This window comes from Mus musculus, chromosome 11, assembly GCF_000001635.26.
Source record: "Mus musculus strain C57BL/6J chromosome 11, GRCm38.p6 C57BL/6J".
Classification (NCBI taxonomy): Eukaryota; Metazoa; Chordata; class Mammalia; order Rodentia; family Muridae; genus Mus; species Mus musculus.
Window position 1 is genome coordinate 54,285,922 of NC_000077.6, and position 8,476 is coordinate 54,294,397.

The window sequence follows — 8,476 nt, forward strand, 5'->3', positions numbered from 1 at the left end:
ATATGACGCACCTAGGACTGGCAACAACTGAGTTCTGCCTCTACAAGAATGTGCATGTAAAAGTTCAGAGTCAGGTGCATGTCTTTGAATATCATCCCAGAGAGTATAATCTAGCTCTCAGTTAAAAGTTTTTGTTTCTTTTATTAATTTTTAAAGACATTCAGTGACTCCATAACTGGCAAGTTGGGCAGCCAAGAGTGACCCAAGGAAGACGAAGACACCCAGCTGGCCACCCTTTCAAACAAAACCTCTTCACATGCTGCTGTGCTGAGGAGGCCAGAAGTTAAGCTTTGTCGTAGATTACAAGGTCCTTGAATGCTGGGCAAGGGATTGGCTTTGTTGGTGCCTTCTCTGCACTCAATCTTACACCAAGTGCTGAGTCCAAGTGATGACTTAGCTTTGGACCTTACCTTCAAAGATCTCCACATCCCAGCAGGGGACATACACTCACTGTGTACTGTTCTCCATGATACCAGGGCTATAGCTCAGCAGTAGAGCACTGGCCTCGCATGTTCAAGGCTCTAGATCCAACCTCAACACCAAATAAAGACCTACACATTCCTAGAGACAGTTCGAAGGACTTAAAGATACACACATGCTCCACTCACCCACCATTATAAAACTCAGCATAAAAGAGATACAACAGGGCTGGAGAGAGGGCTCAGTGGTTAAGAGAACTGACTGCTTTTTCCAGGTGCTGCTCAATTCCCAGCAACCACATGGTGACTCACAAACACCTGTAGTGGAATCTGTTGCCCTCTTCTGGGAAGACAGCAACAGTATACTCACATACATTAAATAAGTAAATCTTGGGGGTGTGGGATGGAGATAACAACAGATAACAGTATAGTCCTGGAATAGTGGATAAAGTCACTAGATACCAAGTGTGATGACCTAAGATTAATTTCCATCTCAGAAACCTCATAAGAGTGGATAGAGAGAACAGACTTCTGAAAGTTGCCTTCTGGACTCTACGTACCCACTGTGGCAACTGTACCCATATGCATACTCTGTGTGTGTGTGTGTGTGTGTGTGTGTGTAATGTAAAGCTCATGTGATGTGTTAGAAGGTGATAAATGCTTTAAAAGAAGTAGAAATAAAAAGGAATCAGTCGTGTTGAGGAGAAGAAAGGTAGAGACATTGGTGTCAAATACCAGGTTAGATCCAGGCAGCCTCCTGGAGAACTTCAATGTTCAGGGGATGAGGGACAGTGGAAGATGAAGGCTGTTCCCAGGGGAAGAGTCACATGAGATGCCTTGGAAGGAAAAGACTTCAGAGAAAAGATTTCAGCAAAGGATGTAGTCTGGAAGAAAGAGACTGGGACCCAGGGAGAACCATGGAAGACCAGGGGGAAGGACCCCTTGGTCAGTGTTTTGGTTAGGTTTCTATTGTAATAAACAACATAATCAAAAGCAACTTGAGGAGGAAAGGGTTTATTTCATCTTATACTTCTAAGTAAATAGTCTATCACTGAGGGAAGTCAGGGCAAGAGCAGAAGCAAGGCAGAAACCTGAAGATGGGATGCAGATGCCATGGAGGGATGCTGCTTACTGGCTTGCGCTATGGCTTGCTCAGCTTGCTTTCTTATAGTACTCACAACCACAGGCCTAATGTAGCACTGACCACAGTGAGCTAGAACCTCCAACACCAATCATTAATCAAGACAATACTGTAGACTTGCCTACAGGTCATTCATATGAGGAGTATTTTCTCAATTAATATTCCTTCCTCCCAGATATGTCTTGACTTATGTTGACATAAGCCAACCAACACCATTGGAAAGTTGTAGAAAACTCTAAAGCTTGTAGATCCTCTCAAAAACAAAATAAAATGAAAACTGTGCTGAGACCAAGTCTGCCCAAAGTTGCCATCCCCAAAATATCAGACGACTTGCCTCCAAGTCATGGGGTGCCCACCATGGGATGGGTGGGGGAGGGCAGAATAACCATTATCACATGTCTAGTCTGTCTTCTGGGAAATCCTGGACCTCTCTTAGTATAACATCAGTTGGTAGGGCATGGCTGAGACTCTGTCTTTCGCTCTCAGAAGGAGACAGGAAACTGTGGCCAAGGCCCCAGAAACATTTGCCCATCAGACAGGAGAAAGGAAGTTGTACCAGGAAGCATGTCTGGCAGCCCCTCCCTAGCCTGGGCTTTCGTGGCCCAGTCCAGCAAAGTCTCAGATCTCATCTGAAGCCTGTCATGGTAGCAGTGACCACTCCTTCACAGATGGCATCATGCACCACCCCCCAAGGGTCAAGGTAGTCAGTCAGTATGGCTCCCCAAAGGCAAGGAATATGTGACTAAAGGCCCCAGGGTGACGAGATCTTCATACACACACTCTGCCCCCCATGGCCTTTCTGAGTTGGGACTTCCCGTGAGTACAGGCGCAGTAGTTTCTCAGGCCCCGTTTCTTCGACATTTTTTCCATAGACCACTGGGTACTGTTGTAAAGCATCTTCTTGAACCCGGGTCCTGAAAGCCTCACAGATTCTCCCCAGAAACCTCTCACTTTCCTCCACACTCTCACTTTACCCAGAAGCCTGTCAGAGAACTTGTGCACATCGCAGTGGGGCAGAGATTCCTATGACAGTGACCACAATCATTTTCTGCCTCAGTGATGGTCCCAGATATAAGTGGAAATCGCAGCTGTTTCAAACACAGTGTTAGAACCTGAAATATTGCAATGAATGAGACTGAGCCTCTCACCAGAGAGTTCCAGCAGGAGAGGGGAGAGAGACTACCAAGAGACACAAATGAAAACTTCAGATAATGTTGTGGTATCAATTAAATAGGACACTAGACCAGGGCAGTGTGTGACTGGATGGGTCCCATGACATTGAGTCAATGGCAAGACCTGCCTCAGAAAGGGGACATCTGAGTTCAGAGTGACATGAAGAGTGGGGGTTATACAATAGCAAGTGGTGGGAGAAGAAGGGGGTCTGAGGGGAAACAGGCCAGTGTAGTCAGAGAGCAGGCAGGGCAGGGGATGAATCTAGGCAGGAGACTAGGTGAGGTCACATGACTTGGTCTTCCATTCCAAGTCGAAATTTTTTTAGGCAGGCTTGTGACATGATCTGATTTATGTTCTTCAAAGAGTAATCTGGCTGCCATGACAACGTGGGCAGCATTGGGACAGAAGTGGGGACAGGGTCACCTGCTCCAGTGGTGGTTTCCTGGTGAGGAGTAGATGTTCCACCTTTGCATTATTTTAAATTTATTGTTACTTTTAGTGTGTGTGTGTGTGTGTGCTCGCGCTTGTATGCCACATCTATGCAGGAGCCCCTGGAGGCCAGAAGAGGGTGTCAGATCCCCTGGATCTGTAGTCACAGGTGGTTGTGGGATGAGCTCAGGTCTTCCAGAAGAGCAAGTGCTCTTCTCTGGTGGCTCCTCTCTCCTTCCTCATCCCTACTCATGTTTTCAACAGAGCTGTGTTAATGTTAATGAAAGGCATCAAGGGTGTATCAAAGGATCCGCTGTGCCCCTTCAAAGACAGGGCACTATGAGCTGAAATGAGAAGGACCACAAAAGACAGTGTGATGGGGCAGCAAGACTATAAGAGTTCTGTTTGTACAATCGCATGGGTCAGAGTGTCACTGCCAGCATATGACAGAAGACACGTCACGCCTGGCCTGCTCATCAACTAGATATCTTGGCACCAATAATTGCAAAGTCTGGGCTTACACTGATTGTTTTCATGGCAGAATATATGGCTATCGAAGAGGACAGGGAAGACTGGAGTCTAGGGAAGTATACCAGAACTAACACCCACAAGACCACAGTTCACTGCAACAACTGAGAGAAGAGATGAGAACACAAGGGAGCAGCCAGTGGGGAAGGCAGAGAGCCTGGGAGTGTTTTGTTAAGTCCAAAATTAAGAAAGGAAAACAATTCCCATCAGCTGAGCAAAACAGGTGCCTTGGATGTGCACAGCCATCCGTGACCTTGACAAGCGACAATGTCAGCAACACGACGTGATGGCGCAGAGATGGGGACAATGACAAGCGACAATGTCAGCAACATGACGTGATGGCATGCTGCAGAGATGCGGAGTGCAGATGACTTCCAGAATGTGAACGGGGAAGAGAAGCGAGGTATTTAGAGGGTACGTGGAGTTAAGCAAAGCTTGTATACTAAGGCTTGAACGACAGTGAGACCTTGTTCCAATGAAAGAGAAAGTAGAAGAAGAGGCCATGTTAGAAGGGGCTAAGTTGAGCCAATCAACAGTCCTGTCCTGCTGCTCCAGGGATTGCAGACCTGGGCCTGGCCAGGGGATGAGTTGACAGTGACTCATGGGAAGGACACGGTGATCGGGATCAGGGCAGCTGTATGGGGCAAAGATGTTCCTTAGCCTGAACTTTTCTTCCCTCCCACTTGTCTTTCTGTTATCAGGATCTCACACCCACTCCTCTGCCAGGTCCCTTCCTGGGTACTCTTTACCTCCACTGCCAGAACTGCAGGTGCCCCATCAGCAGCACCACCCCCGTCTTCTCTACGGGGGCAGGGAGGGTATGACGGACATTGTGCTCAGGAAAAGAAATCCTGAAAACCAACTGTGATGTAGGTCTCAGCTTGCATGCTTACAAGAATTAAGATTTACTCCATTTGTATGTGTGTATTGCCTGCATGTATGTATGTGCACCATATTCATGCCGGGTGCCCACAGAGATCAGAAGAGTAACTGTAACTGATGTGACAGACAGTTGCGAACCATATGTGCTGAGAGTCAAACCCAGGCCCTCTGCAAGAGCAACAAGTGCTCTTTACCACAGAGCCAGCCCAATTTAGGGTCTTCTACATTTTTATTTTAATTACATTCACCTGCCTGTGTCATAATATGTGGAGGGGTGGAGGGGTGATTACAACAAGGCTGCCGCTGTGTATGTGTTGGGGTCAGAGGACTATTTATAGGACTCAGTTCTCTCCTGAGGATTGAACTCAGGTCACCGGGTTTGGCAGTAAGCAATGCAACCCCTAACGCGTCTCCCTAGCCCTTAACTTGCACTCTTTTAAAGCTTCTAGCCTTTTCCTCTGTGGTCACAAATATGAGTTGTGTTCATGACAAAAATAACTGACTACAAGGTCCTGGGTAACCCTAGTATCACTAAATAAATAAATAAATAAATAAACAAACAAATAAATAAATATAGCATAAAAAGTTTGGAGACCTCAGAAAAGGATTAAAAAGAATTCAAAACCTACCTTCAATCCCCAGCCCCAGAGGCATTCACTTCTCTCTCTCTCTCTCTCTCTCTCTCTCTCTCTCTCTCTCTCTCTCTCTCTCTGTGTGTGTGTGTGTGTGTGTGTGTGTGTGTGTGTGTGTGCCTGCCCATGTGTTGGTAGCATAGCAGGAAGGTCCTCATAACCACAGGTCTCCAGAGAATACAGGAATGCTATGTGCACAGGATTGTCTTTCCAATGGGAAAGAAAAAACAAACAAACAAACAAAACCTTCCATCTAGAAAGTTGGGAATTGGAGGTGACTAACAGCCTGGGGATCCATGTTATCTCTTAGACCAGGCCATATCAAGCTCCTATAACCAGGACCTGAGGTAGCTTAGTAATCTAAATGACCCTTATAGCCAGAGGCTTCCCCAAGCTCCCATAAGCAGGACCAGAGGTGGCTAATAGTCCAAATGACCTCTGTGCTATCTGAAGGACTGAGAACAGGCCAGAACCTTAGGCCCTTAAGCTAGTACAGGTAGTATCTTTAGAGTGCATTTTCTTAGAAGAAATGACACTTACCCTGTGCTGAGTTTCAATGTAATTATACTTCCTTGGTACAACGGGGATTGTATTACATCAGGATTTTTTTTTCCAAATTATCCTGGGCTTAAATACATTGGGAATAGACTTCAAGGCTATTGATGGAGCTGCACCAGGTTTTCATTCTTATCTCTTCAAGTAGTTTACTTCTCTGTCTGACCCCCTTTTACTTCTCTCCCAGAGACCCCTGACCTGTGGGTCCTGGTGTACATGTGTGGTTGTGCATATGCATGTACAGGTGGAGAACAGATAACAAGTTCAATGTCATTACTCAGGAGCTTTCCACTCCGTTTTCTGAAGACAGGCTCAGGTTGGTCTGAAACACACCCTGAGCAGGCTGGGCTGGCTGGCCAGTAAACCCAGGGACACTCCCTACCTTTGCTTCCCCAGTACTGGAAATCCAAGCACTCCTCACTCACCACAGCCAGGGTTTTTTTACACCCGATTGTGGATGTAAAAAGGCAAGGCAAGCACTTTATCAACGGAGCCATCTCCAAAGCCCCAGGTGTTTTCTTCTGACAAATTTGTTTGCCTTCTAAACTCATCTTCATTTTATTAAGAAGTGGGGCTTTATTGCATATAGTCACTCAAATATTTGTTAGAGAAGTAGGCCTCATGGTCCTTTGTCAGCTAGGGCACAGGGATCATTTTCTGGGCTTATCACCATCCTCTCCCACTGCTTTTAATAGTTATTGTTTTATCTTGCAGGCACACAAAATATTTACTTCTCTAAATTACTATCACTAGATACTGCACCTGCTTTACAGTTGTTAGAGGAAACAGTATGCAGGATAGCTTTGAATGGTCACTTGTAGCATCCATAGTTCTGCGCATCATTTCCTGAAGATTAATTTGTAAAGTGAACCTGTTGGGTCTACACTGCTTACTACTAAAAACACTTTTTTGAGACAGGGCCTCATGAGCTCAGGCTGACCTTGAATGTACCGGAGGATGACTTTGAACTCCTGATCCTCCTGCCTTCACCTCCCAGATGCTACAATTCGTGATGTATGCCTTCATGGCCGGTAAAGATGTAGCCCAAACTGGCCTTGAACTGGAGACTCTCGTGCCTCACTGTCTTTGCCATCTGCCTACTGGCATGTGCCCTACAACCAGTTTACAATGTCTATATTTTGCCAAATTGTTATTCTCTATAATTTCTATCCATGTCTTTAACCCTTTGTTCTCTTAATCCACAGCCATACCTTACTTTTAATAACTGACAAAAGATATGAATTGTAATGTTGTTGTTTGCTTTTAAGACAGTCTCGGGTAGCTCAGCCTGGCTTTTAACTTGCTATGTAGCTAAAGATGACTTTGAGCTCATCTTCTTGCCTCTACCTCCCAAGTGCTGGGATTGCGTGTGAATTACTACATTTAGTTTTCTGTTTTTATTGATATTTTCTTTTATTACTTGTGGAACTAACTAGTATTTACTAGCCATTTGCGTTTTATCTTTTCTGGTTTACTTAATCAATTTTTTAGTTTTAAAATGTTAACATTATATTTATTTTATTTTTGCTCAAGAGAGGATCGCATATAGCCCAAGGTGCTCTGAAATTCTCTTCATAGCCAGCGACGACCTTGAACTTCTGATTCTCCTGACTCAACCTCCCAAATTCTATATTACAAGCATGAGACAACCATCACAACCTAGTTTATTTGGTACTGGGAATCAAACCTGGGGCTTCATACATTCTAGGTAAACACTACCAACTGAGCTGTGTCTCTAGCCTAGTTGGCTTCTTTTACTGTCTGTCCGTCTGTTTGTCTGTACTACTACATCTGTGAGCATGTGTGTAAGAGTGTATGTGTGAGTGTGTGTCAGTATGTGAGTGAGTAAGAGTGTATGTGTGAGTGTGTGTCAGTATGTGAGTGAGTAAGAGTGTATGTGTGAGTGTGTGTCAGTATGTGAGTGAGTAAGAGTGTATGTGTGAGTGTGTGTCAGTATGTGAGTGAGTATGAGTGTGTGTGTGTGTGTGTGTGTGTGTGCACGCGTGCACATTTGTACTTCTATGTGCTGTGAATCAAACTCAAGTCTTCTGCAAGAGCAGCCAGTACTTCTAACTGCAAAACCATCTTTCCAGCCCCTGGCAAATAAAATCTAAACTCATTTTGTTAAGCTCAAAAAAAAAAAAAAGAGAGAGAGAGAACAAATTAAATATAAACACAACTTTGGAGAGAATCTGCACCTTTGTAATGCTCTACATATACAGACATATAGAGAGAATCCAAGTCCGTGTGCATGTATAGCCCAGGCTAGCTTAGACTCTCTATCCTCTACTGAAGCTTCCCATGGGATGACCTGCAATGGCTTATAAAGCTTAGTATTTTAATTGGTCTGCACCCCATTCTCTAACATCACCCATCATGGTCTTGCCTAGGGATGTAGAATGAGTGATTCGCCTTTGCAGATTCTGATGGTTCCAGGCCCTCTGGAGGTTCACATCTGCCTTGTGATTTCTCCTTCCTTAAGCAACTCTAGAGCACCAACTCTTTTCTTTCCCAGTGCCAGATGGCTGAGTGACGTGCGGGCCTGCGCATCGAGTGACAGAGGTGATGAATGGTCAGGGAAGCAGGGGCTGGCCTTGTGGCTTTCAGTTTGACTCTCCACAGGCGTTGCTGACCGAGTCCTGTCTTTCACTCCTGATCCTGCTGCTGCTGGGAATTCACCCTGCAAAATCTCTCACCACATGGATCTCCTGGTGGCC